This window comes from Anser anser (genome assembly GCF_964211835.1).
Source record: "Anser anser genome assembly, chromosome: 13".
Lineage (NCBI taxonomy): Eukaryota > Metazoa > Chordata > Aves > Anseriformes > Anatidae > Anser > Anser anser.
The window spans coordinates 1,248,648-1,272,961 of NC_139734.1; the positions used below are offsets into that span (position 1 = coordinate 1,248,648).

The following is a 24,314-nucleotide window of genomic DNA, read 5'->3' on the forward strand; positions in this document are numbered from 1 at the left end:
GCAGTGCAGTGAGTCCAGAGAGTGCACTGGCACCACTGGGGATGCACTGCAGTGAGTCCAGAGAGTGCACTGGCACCAACGGGGATGCACTGCAGTGAGTCCAGAGAGTGCACTGGCACCACTGGGGATGCACTTCAGTGAGTCCAGAGAGTGCACGGGCTCCACTGGGGATGCAGTGCAGTGAGTCCAGAGAGTGCACTGGCACCACTGGGGATGCAGTGCAGTGAGTCCAGAGAGTGCACTGACACCACTGGGGATGCAGTGCAGTGAGTCCACAGAGTGCACTGGCACCACTGGGGATGCAGTGCAGTGAGTCCAGAGAGTGCACTGGCACCACTGGGGATGCAGTGTAGTGAGTGCAGAGAGTGCACTGTGAACACTGGGGATGCAGTGCAGTGAGTCCAGAGAGTGCACTGGCACCACTGGGGATGCAGTGCAGTGAGTCCAGAGTGTGCACTGGCACCACTGGGGATGCACTGCAGTGAGTCCAGAGATTGCACTGGCACCACTGGGGATGCACCTCAGTGAGTCCAGAGAGTGCACTGGCACCACTGGTGATGCACTGCAGTGAGTCCAGAGAATGCACTGGCACCACTGGGGATGCAGTGCAGTGAGTCCAGAGAGTGCACTGGCACCACTGGAGATGCAGTGCAGTGAGTCCAGTGAGTGCACTGGAACCACTGTGGATGCACTGCAGTGAGTCCAGAGAGTGCACTGGCACCACTGGGGATGCACTGCAGTGAGTCCAGAGAGTGCACTGGCACCACTGGGGATGCACTGCAGTGAGTCCAGAGAGTGCACTGGCACCACTGGGGATGCACTGCAGTGAGTCCAGAGAGTGCACTGGCACCACTGGGGATGCAGTACAGTGAGTCCACAGAGTGCACTGGTACCAGTGGGGATGCAGTACAGTGAGTCCAGAGAGTGCACTGGCACCACTGGGGATGCTGTGCAGTGAGTCCAGAGAGTGCACTGACACCACTGGGGATGCACTTCAGTGACTCCAGAGAGTGCACTGGCACCACTGGGGATGCAGTGCAGTGAGTCCAAAGACTTCACTGGCAAAACTGGGGATGCAGTGCAGTGAGTCCAGAGAGTGCACTGGCACCACTGGGGATGCAGTGCAGTGAGTCCAGAGATTGCACTGGCACCACCGGGGCTGCAGTGCAGTGAGTCCAGAGACTGCACTGGCACCACTGGGGATGCACTGCAGTGAGTCCAGAGAGTGCACTGGCACCACTGGTGATGCAGTATAGTGAGTCCAGAGAGTGCACTGGCACCACTGGGGATGCACTGCAGTGAGTCCAGAGAGTGCACTGGAACCACTGGGGATGCACTACAGTGAGTCCAGAGATTGCACTGGCACCACTGGGGATGCAGTGCACTGAGTCCAGAGAGTGCACTGGCACCACTGGGGATGCAGTGCAGTGAGTCCAGAGAGTGCACTGGCACAACTGGGGATGTTCTTCAGTGAGTCCAGAGAGTGCACTGATACCACTGGGGATGCAGTGCAGTGAGTCCAGAGAGTGCACTGGCACCACTGGTGATGCAGTGCAGTGAGTCCAGAGAGTGCTCTGGCACCACTGGGGATGCACTGCAGTGACTCCAGAGAGTGAACTGGCACCACTGGGGATGCAGTGCAGTGAGTCCAGAGAGTGCTCTGGCACCACTGGGGATGCACTGCAGTGAGTCCAGAGACTGTACTGGCACCACTGGGGATGCAGTGCAGTGAGTCCAGAGAGTGCACTGGCACCACTGGGGATGCAGTGCAGTGAGTCCAGAGAGTGCACTGACACCACTGGGGATGCACTTCAGTGACTCCAGAGAGTGCACTGGCACCACTGGGGATGCAGTGCAGTGAGTCCAAAGACTTCACTGGCAAAACTGGGGATGCAGTGCAGTGAGTCCAGAGAGTGCACTGGCACCACTGGGGATGCAGTGCAGTGAGTCCAGAGATTGCACTGGCACCACCGGGGCTGCAGTGCAGTGAGTCCAGAGACTGCACTGGCACCACTGGGGATGCACTGCAGTGAGTCCAGAGAGTGCACTGGCACCACTGGTGATGCAGTATAGTGAGTCCAGAGAGTGCACTGGCACCACTGGGGATGCACTGCAGTGAGTCCAGAGAGTGCACTGGAACCACTGGGGATGCACTACAGTGAGTCCAGAGATTGCACTGGCACCACTGGGGATGCAGTGCACTGAGTCCAGAGAGTGCACTGGCACCACTGGGGATGCAGTGCAGTGAGTCCAGAGAGTGCACTGGCACAACTGGGGATGTTCTTCAGTGAGTCCAGAGAGTGCACTGATACCACTGGGGATGCAGTGCAGTGAGTCCAGAGAGTGCACTGGCACCACTGGTGATGCAGTGCAGTGAGTCCAGAGAGTGCTCTGGCACCACTGGGGATGCACTGCAGTGACTCCAGAGAGTGAACTGGCACCACTGGGGATGCAGTGCAGTGAGTCCAGAGAGTGCTCTGGCACCACTGGGGATGCACTGCAGTGAGTCCAGAGACTGTACTGGCACCACTGGGGATGCAGTGCAGTGAGTCCAGAGAGTGCACTGGCACCACTGGGGATGCAGTGCAGTGAGTCCAGAGAGTGCACTGGCACCACTGGTGATGCAGTCCAGTGAGTCCAGTGAATGCACTGGCACCACTGGGGATGCTGTGCAGTGAGTGCAGAGAGTGCACTGGCACCACCTGTGATGCAGTACAGTGTGTCCAGTGAGTGCACTGGCACCACTGGGGATGCAGTGCAGTCAGTCCAGTGAGTGCACTGGCACCACTGGGGATGCAGTGCAGTGAGTGCAGAGAGTGCAATGGCACCAATGGGGATGCAGTGCAGTGAGTCCAGAGATTGCACTGGCACCACTGAGGATGCAGTGCTGTGACTCCAGAGAGCGCACTGGCACCACTGGGGATGCAGTGCAGTGAGTCCAGAGAGTGCACTGGCACCACTGGGGCTGCAGTGCAGTGAGTCCAGAGAGTGCACTGGCACCACTGGGGATGCACTGCAGTGAGTCCAGAGATTGCACTGGCACCACTGGGGATGCAGTGCAGTGAGTCCAGAGAGTGCACTGGCTCCACTGGGGATGCACTACAGTGAGTCCACAGAGTGCACTGGCACCACTGGGGATGCTCTGCAGTGAGTCCAGAGATTGCACTGGCACCACTGGGGATGCAGTGCAGTGAGTGCAGAGAGTGCACTGGCACCACTGGGGATGCACTTCAGTGAATTCAGAGAGTGCACTTGCACCACTGGGGATGGGTTTCAAGCCAACTGCATTAGGTTAGGTGGACTAGGGTGATTCCTGCAATTAGGAAGGGCAGTAGGAAGTGGATGGCGAAGAATCGGGTTAAGGTTGGATTGTCTACTGAGAATCCTCCTCAGGCTCATTCTACTAGAGTTTGCCCAATGTACGGGATGGCTGAGAATAGGTTGGTGATTACGGTGGCCCCTCAGAATGACATTTGTCCTCATGGTAGGACATACCCTACGAAGGCAGTTGCTATTAGGGTGAGTAGGAGGATTACTCCTGTGTTTCAGGTTTCTTTGTATAGGTAGGAGCCGTAGTAGAGGCCTCGTCCGATGTGTAAGTAGATGCAGATAAAGAAGAGCGAAGCACCGTTGGCGTGGAGGTTGCGGATGAGCCATCCGTACTGGACGTCTCGGCATGTGTGAGCTACTGAGGAGAAGGCGAGTGAAGTGTCTGCGGTGTAGTGTATGGCTAGTAGCAGGCCTGTTAGGATTTGTGTGGCTAAGCAGATGGCTAGAAGGGAGCCGAAGTTTCATCAGGCAGAGATGTTGGAGGGGGCGGGTAGGTCGATTAGGGAGTTGTTGATTATTTTTAGTAGGGGATGGGATTTGCGGATGTTAGGGGCCATTAGTGAGTCTGTGTGTTATTAGGATTATTACCAGGATGGAGAGGGCGAAGGATCCTAGGTAGGCCTTAATTAGCCCTGTGTGTATTGAGGTTGCGGCTTTGCTTGCGGCTACTTGTAGTTCAGCAAGGCCCTCTGGCCCTATTTTTTTGAGTCAGGAGAGGTCGATCAAGTGTAGGGCAATGTTTTGTCCCTTTTCTAGTAGGTTTTTGGAGAAGAATCGGTGTACTAGGGGGTTGAAGTACCCTAATGCAGAGGAGAAGTTTATGAGGGGGTTTGGTTTGGGGTGAGTGAGGGTGTGTGTTATGTTCGATAGTTCTAGGGCTAGGATGATTCCTAGGATTGTTATGAGGATGGCAGCGGTTTTGGTGATAAGGGGTATGGTTATTGGGGGGGTTTTGGTTGGTGTGATGAAAGAGGTAATGATTATTCCTGCTGTAATGCTGCCTAGGGCGAGCCGGGTTAGGGGGGCGGTGATTAGTGGGTTGTTTTCGTTTATTGATACTATTGGGGGGATTCGGGTTTGTCCAGCTTGGACTAGGATGGTTATGCGGATGCTGTAGGTTGCGGTGAATGCTGTGGCTATAAGGGTTAGGAGTAGGGCTCAAGTATTTAGGTATGATGTGTTTAAGCTTTCGATGATGAGGTCTTTTGAGTAGAATCCGGCTAGGAATGGGGTTCCTATCAGCGCCAGGTTTCCGATGGTTAGGCAGGAAGTAGTGACTGGGAGTATTTTCTGTAGGCCTCCTATCTTTCGGATATCTTGTTCTCCGTTTAGGTTGTGGATGATAGACCCTGAGCATAGGAATAGTATGGCTTTAAAGAAGGCATGGGTTGAGATGTGTAGGAAGGCTAGTTGTGGGAGGTTTAGTCCGATAGTGACTATTATTAGTCCTAGTTGGCTGGATGTTGAGAAAGCAATGATTTTTTTGATGTCATTTTGGGTTAGGGCGCATGTGGCAGCGAATAGGGTTGATAGAGCACCTAGGCATAGGCAGGCAGTTAGGGCTGTCTGGTTGGTGGCTAGCAGGGGGTGCATGCGGATGAGCAGGAAGATTCCGGCTACTACTATGGTACTGGAGTGCAGTAGGGCTGATACTGGGGTGGGGCCTTCTATTGCTGCGGGCAGTCATGGGTGGAGTCCAAATTGGGCGGATTTTCCTGCGGCTGCGAGGATTAATCCTATGAGGGGGAGGATTGGGGTTTGGTGGGGGTGTACGGCTTGTTGGATCTCTCAGGTGTTGAATGTTGAAGCTAGTCATGCTATGCTCAGGATCAGTCCGATGTCTCCGATTCGGTTGTAGATTACGGCTCGTAGGGCGGCGGTGTTGGCATCTGCTCGGCCTTGTCATCAGCCGATGAGAAGGAAGGACATGATTCGTACTCCTTCCCAGCCTACGAATAGGAGGAATATGTTGTTTGCGGTTGTTAGGAGGAGTATGGCGACTAGGAATGTCAGTAGGTAGGTGAAAAATTTTGTTACGTATGGCTCTGAGGCCATGTATCATATGGCGAATTGTAGGATTGATCATGTTACAAATAGGGCGATTGGAAGAAATGTTATTGAGTATTGGTCTATTTTTAGGCTCAGGGGGATTTTAAAGTTTATAATGAATTTTCACTCCCAGTGGCAGGTGACAGATTCTACTCCCAAGTAGATGAATGCGGTTGTAGGGGCTAGGCTAATTAGGAATGCGGTTTTAACAGCGCGGGTGGTGGCTTGTGGGGTGTTTTTAAAGTTTTTAAATAGAAATGGCAGGATGATTGGGGTTAGGAGGATTGTCAGCGTGAGTAGTGTGAGGGAGTTGATTAGTAGTGTGGGGTTCACTACTTTTACTTGGATTTGCACCAAGATGGGTGGTTCCTAAGACCAGTGGATTGCTGTTATCCTTTAAAAGTAAGGGGGCTGAGGTTTTAGGCTCAGATGTAAGAGTTAGCAGCTCTTGTTGGTTAAACCCTCCCCTCGGCAGGTAAGAAGGTTTGAACTTCTATTCTTAGAATCACAGTCTAATGTTTGGTTTAAACTATACTTGCATGAGGGGATTCCGGAGATCAGTTCGGGTTTGAGGATTAGGAGGAATATTGGGATAATGTGGAGTGTTATGAGCAGGTGTTCTCGCGTGGTTGAGTTTTGCATAGATGTGATGTGGGAGGGGATTGAGCCTCGTTGGGTCATTAGTAGTATGAATAAGGTGTAGGAGGCGGTTAGTAGGGTTGCGATTCCTGTTAGGATGATCGTGAAGGCAGATCAGTTGAATAAGGTGATTATAATGGTTAGCTCTGCTATGAGGTTTGTTGTTGGGGGTAAGGCTATGTTTGTTAGATTGGCCAGCAATCATCAGGTAGCTATGAGTGGTAGGAGAGGTTGTAGGCCTCGTGTGAGTAGTAGAATTCGGCTGTGCGTACGTTCATAGTTTGTGTTGGCTAGGCAGAATAGTATGGAGGAAGTTAGTCCATGGGAAATTATTAGGATCATTGCCCCTGAGAATGATCAGTGGGTTTGGATTATTCCTGCGGCGATAACTAGGCCTATGTGGCTAACGGATGAATAAGCGATTAGTGATTTTAGGTCTGTCTGTCGTAGGCAGATTGAGCTAGTCATTAGGGCGCCTCATAGGGCCAGGGTTAGGAAGGGGTAGTGCAGGAGGTTGGACAGTGGGCCCATAAATAGAGTGACTCGTATAATTCCGTATCCTCCTAGCTTTAGTAGTAGGGTGGCGAGGAGTATTGAGCCTGCGATGGGTGCTTCTACGTGGGCTTTTGGCAGTCAGAGGTGTAGGCCGTATAGTGGGGCTTTTACTATGAATGCTATGAGCAGTGCTAGACCTGATAGTATTCCTGTCCATGAGGTGGATAGGGTTGGGTGGGTTAGTTGTAGGGTTGGCAGGTGCAGGGTGCCAATTTTCACGTATAGGTGTATGATTGTGATTAGCAGGGGTAGAGAGCTTACTGGCGTGTAGAATAGCAGGTAGATGCCAGCGCTTAGGCGTTCTGGTTGGTTCCCCCATCGGGTGATTAAGATTAGGGTGGGAATGAGGGTTGCTTCAAATGAGATGTAAAATAGTGCTAGTTCTGTGGTGGAAAAGGCTAGTAGGATGAATGGCTGGACTGCGACTAAGGTTGAGATAAAGATTCGTTTGCGTTGTAGGGGTTCTTGTTGCAGGTGGTTTTGGCTTGCTATGATTATGAGTGGGAGTAGTCAGCAGGATAGTACTAGGAGGGGGGATGAGATTTGGTCAATTCCTGTTCAGTTGGATAAAAATTTGTAGGGGTAGTAGGTTGGGATTAATCACTGTAGGCTTAGGGCAGCGATTAGGAGGCTGTATAAGGTGGTGTTAGTCCATAGAAATTTTGGTGGAGACAGCAGGGCTGTTGGAAGAAGTATGATTGTGGGTAGGATGATTTTTAGCATTGCAGGAGGTTTAGGTTGTGTAGATGGTCGGAGCCATGTGTGCGGGTGGAGGCTACTAGGATGGCCAGGCCTGTGCCCGCCTCACACGCTGAGAAGGTTAGCATGAGAATTGGTACCATGGTGAATGAGGAGACTTGGTTTTCGATGGATCATATTGATAGGCCTACGAATATCGATAATATTATGCTTTCAAGGCATAGTAGGGCGGATACTAGGTGGGTTCGGTGGAAGGCTAGTCCTAGTCCGCTGAAAATGAAGGCTGAGTAGAAGCTTAAATGTAGGGGCGACATAAGAAAGTTACAGGGTTGGCTGTAATCTGCTGGGTCGAAACCAGCTATCTTTTTGGTTAGACTAACTTTCTGTTATTCTGCTCATTCTAGGCCCCCTTGAATTCACTCGTAGGCCAGTCCGAGTGTTAGGAGAAGGAGGATCACTACAGTTCAGGTGAGGGTCATTAGGGGGGATTGGAGTTGGACGGCTCATGGCAGGGGGAGTAGGAGGGCGATTTCTAGGTCGAATAGGACGAACAGGATGGCTACTGAGGAAGAATCGGACTGAGAATGGTAATCGAGCAGATCCAAGTGGGTCGAATCCACATTCGTACGGTGAGAGTTTCTCTGAGTCGGGGTTTATTTGGGCGAGTCAGAAGTTTAATGCGGTTAGGGCGGCGCTTAGGATTGATGATAGGGCGAATATGAACATGAGTGCGTTCATTGCTCTCCTCTGGGTTTATACCAGATTCTAGAGATTGGAAGTCAATTGTAATTAATATACTAGAAGAGCAAGATCCTCATCAGTAGATGGTTATGTAGAGGAATAGTCAGATGACGTCTACGAAGTGTCAGTATCAGGCTGCTGCCTCGAATCCGAAGTGGTGGTCTGATGTAAAGTGGAACTTGATCAGTCGGAAGAGGCAGACGGTCAGGAAGGAGGATCCGATGATTACGTGGAGTCCGTGGAATCCGGTGGCAACGAAGAAGGTAGATCCGTAGACGCTATCGGCGATTGAGAATGGGGCTTCGTGGTATTCTATTGCTTGTAGGGCTGTGAAGTAGAATCCCAGGAGGATCGTTAGGGTTAGGGCGTGGATGGCGTGTTTTCGGTTTCCTTCTGTGATGCTGTGATGGGCTCACGTTACGGTAACGCCTGAGGCTAGTAGGATGGCTGTGTTTAGTAGGGGGACTTCTATCGGGTTGAGTGGTTTAATTCCTGTTGGGGGTCATTGGCCTCCTAGTTCTGGGGTTGGGGCCAGGCTCGAGTGGAAGAACGCTCAGAAGAACCCTAAGAAGAAGAATGCTTCGGATGTGATGAAAAGGATTATGCCGTATCGTAGGCCTTTTTGGACTGTGGGAGTGTGATGGCCTTGGAAGGTGCTTTCTCGTACAATGTCTCGTCATCATTGGAGTATTACTAGGAGTATTGAGATGAGGCCTAGGGTTAGTAGTATGGATGAGTTGTAGTGGAATCACATGATTAATCCTGAGGTTGTGAGTAGGGCGGCGGCTGCCCCGAAGATTGGTCAAGGGCTTGGGTCAACTATGTGGTATGAGTGTGCTTGGTGTGCCATTAGATGTTTTCTTGTAAGTATAGGCTTAGAAGGAGCACGAAGACGTAGGCCTGGATTATGGCTACTGCTACTTCTAGGATGGTTAGGAGTAGTAGGATGATTATTGTTAGGATGGATACTGCAGGAAGGGTGGGTATTAATGCAATGGAGGCTGTAGAGATGAGTTGGATGAGTAAGTGTCCTGCTGTAAGGTTGGCTGTAAGGCGGACTCCGAGGGCTAGGGGGCGGATTAGTAGGCTGGTTGTTTCGATCAGGATTAGTGCGGGGATTAGGGGTGTAGGGGTACCTTCGGGTAATAGGTGGGCTAAAGAGGCTGATGGTTGGTTTCGTAGGCCTGTTAGTAGTGTGGCGAGCCATAGTGGGAAGGCTAGGGCTATGTTCATAGATAGTTGGGTGGTTGGGGTGAATGTATATGGAAGGAGGCCTAGAAGGTTGATTGTAAGAAGTATGATTATTAGGGATGTAAATATTATGGCTCATTTGTGGCCATTTTTGTTGAGTGGGACTATTAGTTGTTTTGTGATTAGGTGAAGGAGTCATGTTTGGATAGTAGAAAGGCGGTTGTCGATTCATCGGTTGTTTGGGGACGGGAATAGTAGGGCTGGGAAGAGTAGGGATAGTAGGATTAAGGGGATGCCGAATAGATTGGGGCTGGAAAATTGGTCAAAGAAGCTTAGGTTCATGGTCAGGATCATGGTGTGGGTTTGGTAGTGAGGGAGGTCTTATTTGATGGGGGGTTGGTTGTGGTGAAGGCTAGTAGTTTTGGTTGGATGAGGAGTGCTAGGGTTAATCAGGTTATAATTATGATTGAAAATCATGGTGCGGGGTTAAGCTGTGGCATATCATTAAGGAGGGGGAAGTCCCTCTTTGGCTAGCTTAAAAGGCTAGTGCTGTTGCATAGCTTCTTAATGATTAGGATGATGATAGAAGGGACGATCAGGCCTCGAAATGTGGGAGTGGGGTTGATTCTACTACAATGGGTATGTAGCTGTGATTAGCCCCGCAAATTTCTGAGCATTGTCCGTAAAAAATCCCAGGCCGGGTGGTAATGAATGAAGTTTGGTTTAGTCGGCCTGGGATTGCGTCTGTTTTAACTCCGAGCGTTGGGACTGCTCAGGAGTGGAGTACGTCTCCTGCAGTAATGATCACGCGGATGGGGGATTCTATTGGGATAACTACGCGGTGGTCAACTTCTAGCAGTCGGAAGTGGCCGTTGGGTAAGTCTGGGGTGGGCACTATGTAGGAGTCGAATGATAGGTCTTTGAAGTCTGTGTATTCGTAGCTTCAGTATCATTGGTGGCCGATGGCTTTTAGGGTGAGGTCTGGTTCGTCGATTTTGTCCATTATGTAGAGGATTTGTAGGGATGGGAGGGCGAGGAGTACCAGGACGATAGCAGGTAGGATTGTCCAGATCAGCTCTACTTCTTGGGCGTCTACAGCATTGGACGAGAGTTTTTTCTGTTAGTATGTGGGCTAAAAGGTAGAGAACTAGGCTGCAGATAGCTAGGGCAACGATTAGGGCGTGGTCGTGGAATTCAACGAGTTCTTCTATGATGGGTGATGAGGCGTCTTGGAATCCTAGTTGGGAGTGGTTGGCCACATGAGATGTACAGGATTTTTACCTGTGATTTAGTCTTGACAAGGCTATGTAATTGTTTTACTAACGTCTCATAAGAAAGAAGCATGAGCGGTTAATGCAGTTGGCTTGAAACCAGCATGTGAGGGTTCGATTCCTTCCTTTCTTGTACTTGGACGAAGGCCGGTTCCTCGAAAGTATGGTATGGGGGAGGGCAGCCGTGGATTCATTCAACGTTTGTGGTAGTTAGTTCTGGTTGTAGGACTTTTCGTTTGGCCGAAAAGGCTTCTCAGATGATGAATATTAGTATGATTACGGCTACTATTGAGATTAGGGAGCCGATGGAGGAAATGGTGTTTCATAGTGTGTAGGCGTCGGGATAGTCCGAGTATCGTCGGGGTATTCCTGCTAGGCCTAGGAAGTGCTGGGGGAAGAACGTTAGGTTTACTCCTGTAAATATTACCCCGAAGTGGGCTTTTGCTCATGTTTGGTGTAGGGTAAACCCAGTGAGTAGTGGGAATCAGTGAGTAAATCCTGCTAGAGGCCATCCTAGTATAGGTAGAAGGTAAGTAAGGCCAATTTGGGGCTGTAAACTAGGATGATGGCGATTCAGCCTAAGTGGGAGATGGACGAGAAGGCTAGGATTTTGCGTGTTTGTGTTTGGTTCAGTCCTATTCAGCCTCCTAGTGCTGTTGAGGCTAGGGCCATGGCGGTGAGTAGAGCTGGGTCGAGGGATTTGGATGTTAGTAGGAGCAGGGTTAGTGGGGGGAATTTTATGAGGGTCGAGAGTAGCAGGGCTGTTATTAGTGGCGATCCTTGTAGTACTTCTGGGAATCAGAAGTGAAATGGCACTAGGCCCAGTTTAATAGCGATTGCTGCTGTCAGTAGTAGACAGGAGGTTGGGTGGTTTATTTGTGTGATGTCTCATTGGCCGGTGACTCAGGCATTGGTTATGCTAGAGAATAGGACCAGGGCGGAAGCAGCTGCTTGGGTTAGGAAGTATTTCGTTGCGGCTTCTACTGCTCGTGGGTGGTGGGATTTGGCAATTAGGGGAATGATGGCTAGTGCGTTGATCTCCAGTCCTGTCCAGGCCAGAACTCAGTGGTTGCTGGAAATTGTGATTGTGGTGCCCAAGATGAGGCTGAAGGTTATGATTGGGGTCGCGTAAGGGTTCATTAGTAGAGGAGGGGGTTAAACCATCATTTTCGGGGTATGGGCCCGATAGCTTGATTAGCTGACTCTACTAGAAAATAATATAAGGGAAGTATGGAGAATTTTGATTTCTCTTGTGTGGGTTCAATTCCTACTTTTCTAAGGTCAACAGGAAATGAGAGGGCTGTTATACCTCTATGTTCACTTTATCATAGTGACCCTTTGTAGTTCAGGCACATTTCCTTATGTAAGGAGGTAGGCCTGCATAGCAGATAGGTATGCTGATGTGTCAGAGGCACAGAGCTAGTGTGAGGGGTAGGAAGTTTTTTCATAGTAGGTGCATTAGTTGGTCATATCGGAATCGTGGGTATGAAGCTCGGACCCATAAGAAACCAGAAGATAGTAGGAGGACTTTTGTGGCTAGGATGACGGGGAATAGTTCTGTGGGTGGCCCTAGGGCGCTTGGGTTTAGGAATATGATGGCTGTAAGTGTATTTATTAGCATAATGTTCGCATATTCAGCTAGGAAGAATAAGGCGAAGGGTCCTGCGGCGTATTCAACGTTAAACCCTGAGACTAGCTCAGATTCACCCTCTGTGAGGTCAAAAGGAGCTCGGTTTGTCTCTGCTAGGGTGGATACGTATCATATTATTGCTAGGGGTCATGAGGAGAAAATGAAGTATAGAGGCTCCTGTGCGACGGCAAAGGAGCTGAGTGTGTAGCTTCCGCTTAGTATGATTATTGATAGCAGGATTATGGCCAGTGTCACTTCGTATGAAATGGTCTGTGCTACTGCCCGTAGGGCTCCGATTAGTGCGTATTTTGAGTTCGAGGCTCAGCCTGATCATAGGACTGAGTAGACGGCTAGGCTTGACATGGCTATTAGGAAGAGAACTCCGAGGTTTAGATCTGCTAGGGGAAATGGGAGTGGTAGTGGTGCTCAAGTGGTGAGGGCTAGGACAAGGGCTAGTATTGGTATCAGAATGAATAGAAGTGGGGAAGAGGTAGAGGGTCGGATGGGCTCTTTGGTAAATAGTTTCAGTCCGTCCGCAAATGGTTGAAGTAGGCCAAAAGGCCCGACAACGTTAGGGCCTTTGCGGGATTGTATGTAGCTTAGGATTTTCCGTTCTACTAGGGTTAGGAAGGCTACGGCAATCAGGATTGGGATGATGTATAGGAGGGATATAACGAGGCAGCTTAGTGTTGTTATTTGAATCATGGGTGAAGCTAGGGAGAGGATTTGAACCTCTGGGGAAAGGGCTTAAGCCTTCTGCACTTGCCGGGCTCTGCCACTCTAGCTGGTCCTTTTCTAGGATTGAAAGTGGTGGGGGAAGGCCCTCTTCACGGTTTAGTTGGTTTCACTGCTTAGAGGGGGGGGGCGTGCTTGTGGTATTGGCCCCACTTTCCCGGTCCTTTCGTACTGGGGAGAGTGTGTCATAGATAGAAACCGACCTGGATTGCTCCGGTCTGAACTCAGATCACGTAGGACTGTTAATCGTTGAACAAACGAACCCTTAATAGCGGCTGCACCATTAGGATGTCCTGATCCAACATCGAGGTCGTAAACCCCCCTGTCGATATGGGCTCTTGAGGGGGATTGCGCTGTTATCCCTGGGGTAGCTTGGTCCATTAATCAATTATATTGGGTCTGGTCACTGTTAGCACTTTGAGGGGTAGCTCTAGGTAAAGAGGTATGGTCTTGTTTTTGGAGGATTTGTTCTCCTCCAAGGTCGCCCCAACCGAAAAATATCGACCAGGCTCTGCGATGGTAGTGGCCCCAGTGGGGTTGATTGAGGATTCGCGGTGGTCGTTGATTTTTAAGTTCCACAGGGTCTTCTCGTCTTATGTTCACATCCCCGCTTTTGCACGGGGAGATCAATTTCACTGATTATCTGTGAGAGACAGTTAAGACCTCGTTTAGCCATTCATACAAGTCTCGATTTATGGGACAATTGATTGCGCTACCTTTGCACGGTTAGGATACCGCGGCCGTTAAACCTAAGTCACCGGGCAGGCATCACCTTCAATACTTGTTTAATTTGCTGAAGGCTATGTTTTTGGTAAACAGTCGGGCCTTATTAATTTGCCGAGTTCCTTTCACAGATTTTAATCGCTCTTATAGGCGCTCCTGAGTCGGGTTAACAGGGTTAGTTAATACGTGGTCTTGTAGGGGTTTTTGTATCTGTCTAGGTCTGTTAATAATGTTTCTATGTAAGCTTGCGCCGTTAGAGGGGTGTGGCCCTGAGTTACTTATTTTAGCATTAATTCTCCTATATTCATAGGTTGACCTGTTTGTGATAAGGGAATCATCTTATTTTGGTATTTTTAGGTGGTGGAGCTTTGACGCACTCTTTTTTGATGGCTGCTTTAGGGCCCACGGTAGGATCAGTAGTAAGAATTATCCGCTAGTCGAGGTTGTGTCCTTTTTTAATGGAGCTGTCCCTCCATTAAATAGCTCTTAATCATCTCATTAGGGTTCAGGATGTCCGGTAGGGAGGATTAAGGGGGAACTTAGATTCGTTTCACAGGTAACCAGCTATCACCCAGCTCGGTTGGCTTTTCACCTCTACTGACAAGTCATCCCACTCTTTTGCAACAGAGACGGGTTCGCTCTCTTTAACTGCTTGAAAGTAGCTCGCTTGGGTTTCGGGGGGGCAAACTTTAGTTCACTTTGCTTGGTTGTTCTCGCTAAACCATGATGCAAAAGGTACAAGGGTTGATCTTTGCTGTCTGTCGCTTTGATTGTTTCACTGCTATTTCATCTTTCCCTTACGGTACTGGGGTCTCTATCACGTCTAAGTGTCTTTTCTATCGCCTATACTAAGACTGTAAAATGCTTTAGTTTAATTAGTTTAGTAAATTCTTTAGTTTTGGTGTACTATTTGTGTGGTTGAGCTAGAGGGGGGGCTTCAAGACGATCCGGTCTAGTAGATATCTTTCAGGTGTAAGCTGAGTGCTTTGGTGTTATAGCTACGTCTTGATATTCTAAGTACACCTTCCGGTACACTTACCTTGTTACGACTTACCTCATCTTCAGCGTATTTATGGTATTAGTTATGTGGGATGTGGCTTTTGAGGAGGGTGACGGGCGGTATGTACGTGCCCCAGGGCCGGCTTAAAGTAGGCTCTATTGTCCCACTTTACTGCTAAATCCGCCTTCCAGAAGTGGTTTCACGCTTCTTTCCGTGTGCCCTATGAATAGGGAATGTAGCCCATTTCTTCCACTCCATAGGCTATACCTTGACCTGTCTTATTAGCGGGGTGCTATTGTGTCCACTGTTGTGCTCTCATTCGAGGTGGGCTGGCGACGGCGGTATGTAGGCTGTGTTGGCAAGGGGTGGTTGGGTTAATCGGGGATTATCGATTGTAGAACAGGCTCCTCTACGTGGGTTTGGGGCACCGCCAAGTCCTTAGAGTTTTAAGCGTTTGTGCTCGTAGTTCTCTGGCGGATACTTCGGTAAAGTAAGTATCAAGATTTAGGGCCAGGCATAGTGGGGTATCTAATCCCAGTTTGGGCCCTGGCTTTCGTGGGTTTAAATCAGTCGTTAGTTCCTAAGATCATCTTAATGGTGTGTTTAGGTGCATCTTGGGCTTATGACAGCTCAGTTGCATTTTGATCTTAGTTAGCTAGGATAGGCATTTTACCACTCTTTACGCCGTGTCAATAGGACGGTTGATTTGGGTTTCTTGTATGACCGCGGTGGCTGGCACAAGATTTACCAACCCTTGAAGTTAGGCTGTTGCTATAACTAAGTCAAGTTTGCACTCATTGCTTAATGTTAATTACTGCTGAATACCCGTGGGGGCGTGGCTTAGCGAGGCGTCTTGGGCTACTACTTGGGTGTGCCTGATACCCGCTCCTCAAGGCCTGTATGGGGGTAGGTGGTCGAGGGCGTTTACACTGGGGCGCGGATACTTGCATGTATATATTTAGCAAAAACCAACCGTAAGGTTAGGACTAAGTCTTTTGTCCGCAGGCATGTTTTATGCCATCTTGGCAACTTCAGTGCCATGCTTTGTGTTAAGCTATGTGGACGGGGGTGTGGTTAGCTGATAGTTGAGTGGTGAGTGAGAGTGAAGTATATGAAATTATTGCTTGTGTTTACTATTTTTAGTACTGGAGTTTCTCTAAGTCCTAGGACTAGGAGGAAATGGTGTTTCATAGTGTGTAGGCGTCGGGATAGTCCGAGTATCGTCGGGGTATTCCTGCTAGGCCTAGGAAGTGCTGGGGGAAGAACGTTAGGTTTACTCCTGTAAATATTACCCCGAAGTGGGCTTTTGCTCATGTTTGGTGTAGGGTAAACCCAGTGAGTAGTGGGAATCAGTGAGTAAATCCTGCTAGAATGGCAAAGACGGCGCCTATGGATAGGACGTAGTGGAAGTGGGCAACTACGTAGTACGTGTCGTGCAGGGCGATGTCTAGGGAAGAGTTTGCAAGAACGATTCCTGTTAATCCTCCGATGGTAAATAGGAAGATAAATCCTAGAGCTCATAGTATTGGGGGGGGTCTCATTTGATTGTTCCTCCGTGCAGGGTGGCTAGTCAGCTAAATACTTTGATTCCGGTAGGGATGGCAATGATTATAGTGGCTGATGTAAAGTAGGCTCGGGTATCAACGTCTATTCCTACTGTAAACATGTGGTGAGCTCAGACGATGAATCCTAGGAAGCCGATGGATAGTATGGCTCAGACTATTCCCATGTAGCCGAAGGGCTCCTTTTTGCCTGAGTAGTACGTGACTACGTGTGAGATGATTCCGAACCCCGGTAGGATCAGAATATAGACTTCTGGGTGTCCGAAGAATCAGAATAGGTGTTGGTACAGGATTGGGTCTCCTCCTCCAGCGGGGTCGAAGAATGTGGTGTTTAGGTTTCGATCAGTTAGTAATATTGTAATACCGGCGGCGAGTACGGGGAGTGATAGAAGGAGTAGGATGGCGGTAATTAGTACGGATCAGACAAATAGTGGGGTTTGGTATTGTGAGAGTGCGGGGGGTTTTATGTTGATGGCTGTGGTGATAAAGTTGATGGCCCCAAGGATGGAGGAGATACCGGCTAAGTGGAGTGAGAAGATAGCCAGGTCTACTGAAGCTCCGGCGTGGGCAAGGTCACCTGCTAGGGGAGGGTAGACAGTTCAGCCTGTGCCGGCGCCAGCTTCTACAGTGGATGAGGCTAGTAGGAGGAGGAATGATGGGGGGAGGAGTCAAAAGCTTATGTTGTTTATTCGCGGGAATGCTATGTCGGGGGCACCGATTATGAGGGGGACTAATCAGTTGCCGAATCCTCCGATCATGATGGGTATGACTATAAAGAAGCTTATTACAAAGGCGTGAGCGGTAACGATTACATTGTAAATTTGGTCGTCGCCTAGGAGAGTTCCTGGTTGTCCTAGTTCTGCGCGGATTAATAGGCTGAGTGCGGTGCCGACTATTCCTGCTCATGCCCCGAAGATGAGGTACAGGGTGCCAATATCCTTATGGTTAGTGGAAAATAGTCATCGGTTGATGAAGGTGACGGGTAAGATGGCTGAGTGTTGAAGCGTTAGGCTGTAGTCCTTTTTACAGAGGTTTAATTCCTCTTCTTATCGGCTCTGTAGTGAAATTCATGTTGAGTTGCAAGCTCATCGATGCGCACTAGGGTGCGTCAGGGTCTTTGTAGGCAGAAGCCAATTGGTTTAGGCATTTAGCTGTTAACTAGAGTTTTGTGGGATCGAAGCCCATCTGTCTAGGGAGGCTTTAGCTTAATTAAAGCGTCTGACTTGCATTCAGAAGATACAGGTTAATATTCTGTAAGTCTTAATGTGCAGAAACTAAGAGGGTTTAACTCTTATTTAAGGCTTTGAAGGCCTTCGGTTTGGGGTGTTATCCTAAGTTTCTAGACAATGGCATGTATTATTGGGGACAGGGGAAGTAAGAGGATTGATAGTGAGGCAAGGACCGCAGTAGGTGTGCTTGGGGCTTTGCTAGTGTATCATTGTTTTATGTGGTTAGAGGAGTTGGGGGGAAGGGTAATTGTTGAGTGGTATGCGAGGCGTAGGTAGAAGAAGAGGCTGAGCAGTGATAGCATGGCAATTGCCATGGCTGCTGGTGTTATTTCCTGTTTAGTTAGTTCTTGGATGATAAGTCACTTTGGTATAAAGCCTGTTAATGGGGGGAGGCCTGCTAGGGATAAAAGTACTAGTATTAGGGTGGCGTTTAGCACTGGGGTTTTTGTTCATGAGGTTGTGATCATGGATAGGTTAAGGGCTTTGATTTTGTTAAGGGCTAGGAATACGGCTGATGTTATGATTGTGTATAGGTAGAAGGTAAGTAAGGCCAATTTGGGGCTGTAAACTAGGATGATGGCGATTCAGCCTAAGTGGGAGATGGACGAGAAGGCTAGGATTTTGCGTGTTTGTGTTTGGTTCAGTCCTATTCAGCCTCCTAGTGCTGTTGAGGCTAGGGCCATGGCGGTGAGTAGAGCTGGGTCGAGGGATTTGGATGTTAGTAGGAGCAGGGTTAGTGGGGGGAATTTTATGAGGGTCGAGAGTAGCAGGGCTGTTATTAGTGGCGATCCTTGTAGTACTTCTGGGAATCAGAAGTGAAATGGCACTAGGCCCAGTTTAATAGCGATTGCTGCTGTCAGTAGTAGACAGGAGGTTGGGTGGTTTATTTGTGTGATGTCTCATTGGCCGGTGACTCAGGCATTGGTTATGCTAGAGAATAGGACCAGGGCGGAAGCAGCTGCTTGGGTTAGGAAGTATTTCGTTGCGGCTTCTACTGCTCGTGGGTGGTGGGATTTGGCAATTAGGGGAATGATGGCTAGTGCGTTGATCTCCAGTCCTGTCCAGGCCAGAACTCAGTGGTTGCTGGAAATTGTGATTGTGGTGCCCAAGATGAGGCTGAAGGTTATGATTGGGGTCGCGTAAGGGTTCATTAGTAGAGGAGGGGGTTAAACCATCATTTTCGGGGTATGGGCCCGATAGCTTGATTAGCTGACTCTACTAGAAAATAATATAAGGGAAGTATGGAGAATTTTGATTTCTCTTGTGTGGGTTCAATTCCTACTTTTCTAAGGTCAACAGGAAATGAGAGGGCTGTTATACCTCTATGTTCACTTTATCATAGTGACCCTTTGTAGTTCAGGCACATTTCCTTATGTAAGGAGGTAGGCCTGCATAGCAGATAGGTATGCTGATGTGTCAGAGGCACAGAGCTAGTGTGAGGGGTAGGAAGTTTTTTCATAGTAGGTGCATTAGTTGGTCATATCGGAATCGTGGGTATGAAGCTCGGACCCATAAGAAACCAGAAGATAGTAGGAGGACTTTTGTGGCTAGGATGACGGGGAATAGTTCTGTGGGTGGCCCTAGGGCGCTTGGGTTTAGGAATATGATGGCTGTAAGTGTATTTATTAGCATAATGTTCGCATATTCAGCTAGGAAGAATAAGGCGAAGGGTCCTGCGGCGTATTCAACGTTAAACCCTGAGACTAGCTCAGATTCACCCTCTGTGAGGTCAAAAGGAGCTCGGTTTGTCTCTGCTAGGGTGGATACGTATCATATTATTGCTAGGGGTCATGAGGAGAAAATGAAGTATAGAGGCTCCTGTGCGACGGCAAAGGAGCTGAGTGTGTAGCTTCCGCTTAGTATGATTATTGATAGCAGGATTATGGCCAGTGTCACTTCGTATGAAATGGTCTGTGCTACTGCCCGTAGGGCTCCGATTAGTGCGTATTTTGAGTTCGAGGCTCAGCCTGATCATAGGACTGAGTAGACGGCTAGGCTTGACATGGCTATTAGGAAGAGAACTCCGAGGTTTAGATCTGCTAGGGGAAATGGGAGTGGTAGTGGTGCTCAAGTGGTGAGGGCTAGGACAAGGGCTAGTATTGGTATCAGAATGAATAGAAGTGGGGAAGAGGTAGAGGGTCGGATGGGCTCTTTGGTAAATAGTTTCAGTCCGTCCGCAAATGGTTGAAGTAGGCCAAAAGGCCCGACAACGTTAGGGCCTTTGCGGGATTGTATGTAGCTTAGGATTTTCCGTTCTACTAGGGTTAGGAAGGCTACGGCAATCAGGATTGGGATGATGTATAGGAGGGATATAACGAGGCAGCTTAGTGTTGTTATTTGAATCATGGGTGAAGCTAGGGAGAGGATTTGAACCTCTGGGGAAAGGGCTTAAGCCTTCTGCACTTGCCGGGCTCTGCCACTCTAGCTGGTCCTTTTCTAGGATTGAAAGTGGTGGGGGAAGGCCCTCTTCACGGTTTAGTTGGTTTCACTGCTTAGAGGGGGGGGGCGTGCTTGTGGTATTGGCCCCACTTTCCCGGTCCTTTCGTACTGGGGAGAGTGTGTCATAGATAGAAACCGACCTGGATTGCTCCGGTCTGAACTCAGATCACGTAGGACTGTTAATCGTTGAACAAACGAACCCTTAATAGCGGCTGCACCATTAGGATGTCCTGATCCAACATCGAGGTCGTAAACCCCCCTGTCGATATGGGCTCTTGAGGGGGATTGCGCTGTTATCCCTGGGGTAGCTTGGTCCATTAATCAATTATATTGGGTCTGGTCACTGTTAGCACTTTGAGGGGTAGCTCTAGGTAAAGAGGTATGGTCTTGTTTTTGGAGGATTTGTTCTCCTCCAAGGTCGCCCCAACCGAAAAATATCGACCAGGCTCTGCGATGGTAGTGGCCCCAGTGGGGTTGATTGAGGATTCGCGGTGGTCGTTGATTTTTAAGTTCCACAGGGTCTTCTCGTCTTATGTTCACATCCCCGCTTTTGCACGGGGAGATCAATTTCACTGATTATCTGTGAGAGACAGTTAAGACCTCGTTTAGCCATTCATACAAGTCTCGATTTATGGGACAATTGATTGCGCTACCTTTGCACGGTTAGGATACCGCGGCCGTTAAACCTAAGTCACCGGGCAGGCATCACCTTCAATACTTGTTTAATTTGCTGAAGGCTATGTTTTTGGTAAACAGTCGGGCCTTATTAATTTGCCGAGTTCCTTTCACAGATTTTAATCGCTCTTATAGGCGCTCCTGAGTCGGGTTAACAGGGTTAGTTAATACGTGGTCTTGTAGGGGTTTTTGTATCTGTCTAGGTCTGTTAATAATGTTTCTATGTAAGCTTGCGCCGTTAGAGGGGTGTGGCCCTGAGTTACTTATTTTAGCATTAATTCTCCTATATTCATAGGTTGACCTGTTTGTGATAAGGGAATCATCTTATTTTGGTATTTTTAGGTGGTGGAGCTTTGACGCACTCTTTTTTGATGGCTGCTTTAGGGCCCACGGTAGGATCAGTAGTAAGAATTATCCGCTAGTCGAGGTTGTGTCCTTTTTTAATGGAGCTGTCCCTCCATTAAATAGCTCTTAATCATCTCATTAGGGTTCAGGATGTCCGGTAGGGAGGATTAAGGGGGAACTTAGATTCGTTTCACAGGTAACCAGCTATCACCCAGCTCGGTTGGCTTTTCACCTCTACTGACAAGTCATCCCACTCTTTTGCAACAGAGACGGGTTCGCTCTCTTTAACTGCTTGAAAGTAGCTCGCTTGGGTTTCGGGGGGGCAAACTTTAGTTCACTTTGCTTGGTTGTTCTCGCTAAACCATGATGCAAAAGGTACAAGGGTTGATCTTTGCTGTCTGTCGCTTTGATTGTTTCACTGCTATTTCATCTTTCCCTTACGGTACTGGGGTCTCTATCGCGTCTAAGTGTCTTTTCTATCGCCTATACTAAGACTGTAAAATGCTTTACTTTAATTAGTTTAGTAAATTCTTTAGTTTTGGTGTACTATTTGTGTGGTTGAGCTAGAGGGGGGGCTTCAAGACGATCCGGTCTAGTAGATATCTTTCAGGTGTAAGCTGAGTGCTTTGGTGTTATAGCTACGTCTTGATATTCTAAGTACACCTTCCGGTACACTTACCTTGTTACGACTTACCTCATCTTCAGCGTATTTATGGTATTAGTTATGTGGGATGTGGCTTTTGAGGAGGGTGACGGGCGGTATGTACGTGCCCCAGGGCCGGCTTAAAGTAGGCTCTATTGTCCCACTTTACTGCTAAATCCGCCTTCCAGAAGTGGTTTCACGCTTCTTTCCGTGTGCCCTATGAATAGGGAATGTAGCCCATTTCTTCCACTCCATAGGCTATACCTTGACCTGTCTTATTAGCGGGGTGCTATTGTGTCCACTGTTGTGCTCTCATTCGAGGTGGGCTGGCGACGGCGGTATGTAGGCTGTGTTGGCAAGGGGTGGTTGGGTTAATCGGGGATTATCGATTGTAGAACAGGCTCCTCTAGGTGGGTTTGGGGCACCGCCAAGTCCTTAGAGTTTTAAGCGTTTGTGCTCGTAGTTCTCTGGCGGATACTTCGGTAAAGTAAGTATCAAGATTTAGGGCCAGGCATAGTGGGGTATCTAATCCCAGTTTGGGCCCTGGCTTTCGTGGGTTTAAATCAGTCGTTAGTTCCTAAGATCATCTTAATGGTGTGTTTAGGTGCATCTTGGGCTTATGACAGCTCAGTTGCATTTTGATCTTAGTTAGCTAGGATAGGCATTTTACCACTCTTTACGCCGTGTCAATAGGACGGTTGATTTGGGTTTCTTGTATGACCGCGGTGGCTGGCACAAGATTTACCAACCCTTGAAGTTAGGCTGTTGCTATAACTAAGTCAAGTTTGCACTCATTGCTTAATGTTAATTACTGCTGAATACCCGTGGGGGCGTGGCTTAGCGAGGCGTCTTGGGCTACTACTTGGGTGTGCCTGATACCCGCTCCTCAAGGCCTGTATGGGGGTAGGTGGTCGAGGGCGTTTACACTGGGGCGCGGATACTTGCATGTATATATTTAGCAAAAACCAACCGTAAGGTTAGGACTAAGTCTTTTGTCCGCAGGCATGTTTTATGCCATCTTGGCAACTTCAGTGCCATGCTTTGTGTTAAGCTATGTGGACGGGGGTGTGGTTAGCTGATAGTTGAGTGGTGAGTGAGAGTGAAGTATATGAAATTATTGCTTGTGTTTACTATTTTTAGTACTGGAGTTTCTCTAATAAGTTTAAGTTATTTTGTATGTGTTTGTGTGTATATATACATCGTTCCGATGATGTCATGGAAGGGATGATTAATGGAGTTTTAGAGGTAGTTTGCTGGGATTGGGCGATGAAGGTTTATGCTACATGGTGGTTAGCGAAAGTTTACTGGTTTAGTTTGTGAAGCGCAGGGGTTGCGCTTAATGATTTGTTGTTTTGTGCTATGTCCAACGAGCATTCATCCAATAGCCCCATTTAACCCGGAGGGTGGAGGTAACATTAACTGAATGTGGTCAAAGTGCATCAGTGTCAGGATGATTCCCCATATACGCCAACCGTCTCATCGAGGGACCCTTGAAATATAGGATAGGCCGTGAGGCAGGTGTGTCCAGGCTTAGATTGTGGGACCCCCGAGATCACTGGGAATAGCCACCTGTGAGGTAACCCCGGAAAAAATAAGAGGAACCAGAGGCGCCAAAAAGCTGGAACATGCCGCGATTACGCATTGAGAAGGTGAAAGTACTCACAGATGCCACTTTGAAGGGCAAGGAGGGGTGAGTGAACCCAATGGATGGCCCTGACCGAGGAACCAGAGGCGCAAAAATGTGAGGAGGGCGAGGGGTTTAGGGGGAACGTATGGGCCTGAAGCTAGTCATACCGGACATTATGTGCAACGGGTTGCTGATTTCACGTGAGGAGTACGATTAATAAATCCGTCTGATACGAACTGCATGAGATATGTGGTGGAGAGTTGTTGTTGGAGCATGTCCTGTGAGCATTCATTAAAATGGGGTCTTGTTATGCGCTTGAGTGGAGTTGTATTGGGTGTTGTGGGGTATGGTCCTAGAACATTCATGCCGGGTGGTTTGGTAGGAGTGTGTTTAAGGGTTTAATGGCCGTGTACATGTATGGGTTTAGCACCTGCTTATAAGATAGTCCGTATATAATGTATATTACTGGTACTATAGTATGTATGTATATGGGGTATATAAATTTATGCACGAATATGCATAACCAAATACCCCCGCCTCGGGGGGGGAGGGGGGGGGGGGTTAAGCATAATGGCATAGATGGGGTAGAATTATTGGGGGCTTGCGGTTAGTTCCTGTAGTTGAGAACAATGGCGGCTTTTCGAGCCGCAGGCCTCGGGTAGTGTCCGGGCAGGAATAATGACTTATTTTATGTTTTTTTTAGGGATTTGCTTTGCGGTGGGTGTTTTGGGTGTGGCGTCGAATCCTTCGCCGTATTATGGGGTTGTTGGTTTGGTGTTAGCGTCTGTGGCGGGGTGCGGGTGGTTGCTGGGCCTTGGGGTTTCGTTCGTGGCTTTAGTGCTGTTTATGGTGTATTTGGGGGGTATGCTGGTGGTGTTTGTTTATTCAGTAGCTTTAGCAGCGGAGCCTTTCCCTGGGGCTTGGGGGGATTGACGGGTGATTGGATGTGCAGTAGCGTTTGTGGCAATTGTTTTTGGGGGGTTGGTGTTTGGGGGGTTTATGGGGGCTTGGAAGTTCGGGGTTTCTACTGTGAATAATGTTGGGGTGTTTGTTGTTCGGTCGGATTTTAGTGGAGTTTCCATGTTTTATTCACATGGGGCAGGGATGTTTTTAGTGGCGGGTTGGGGGCTGTTGTTGACTTTGTTTGTTGTATTGGAGCTTGTGCGGGGGTTGTCGCGGGGTGCTATTCGGGCGGTTTAGGGGTTAGGGTCAGAGAATAGTTTATTGAAAA

At 48.8% G+C, this 24,314-nt stretch overlaps 3 long non-coding RNA genes across 3 annotated transcripts in view; 2 read left to right on the plus strand and 1 right to left on the minus strand.

Moving 5' to 3' along the window:
• Positions 1 to 24,314, plus strand: part of LOC310881042 — a 295,954-nt gene that overhangs the window by 66,987 nt on the left and 204,653 nt on the right. The gene's annotated exons all lie outside the window — the stretch shown is intronic.
• The window catches only part of LOC310881035, a 118,789-nt gene continuing 102,554 nt past the window's right edge, over positions 8,080 to 24,314 (minus strand). Inside the window, exon 2 of the long non-coding RNA XR_014572072.1 lies at positions 8,080 to 23,169. This is a non-coding gene — a long non-coding RNA (uncharacterized lncRNA). The remainder of the gene's footprint in view (positions 23,170 to 24,314) is intronic.
• Positions 22,851 to 24,314, plus strand: part of LOC310881043 — a 107,083-nt gene continuing 105,619 nt past the window's right edge. Inside the window, exon 1 of the long non-coding RNA XR_014572080.1 lies at positions 22,851 to 23,213. This is a non-coding gene — a long non-coding RNA (uncharacterized lncRNA). The remainder of the gene's footprint in view (positions 23,214 to 24,314) is intronic.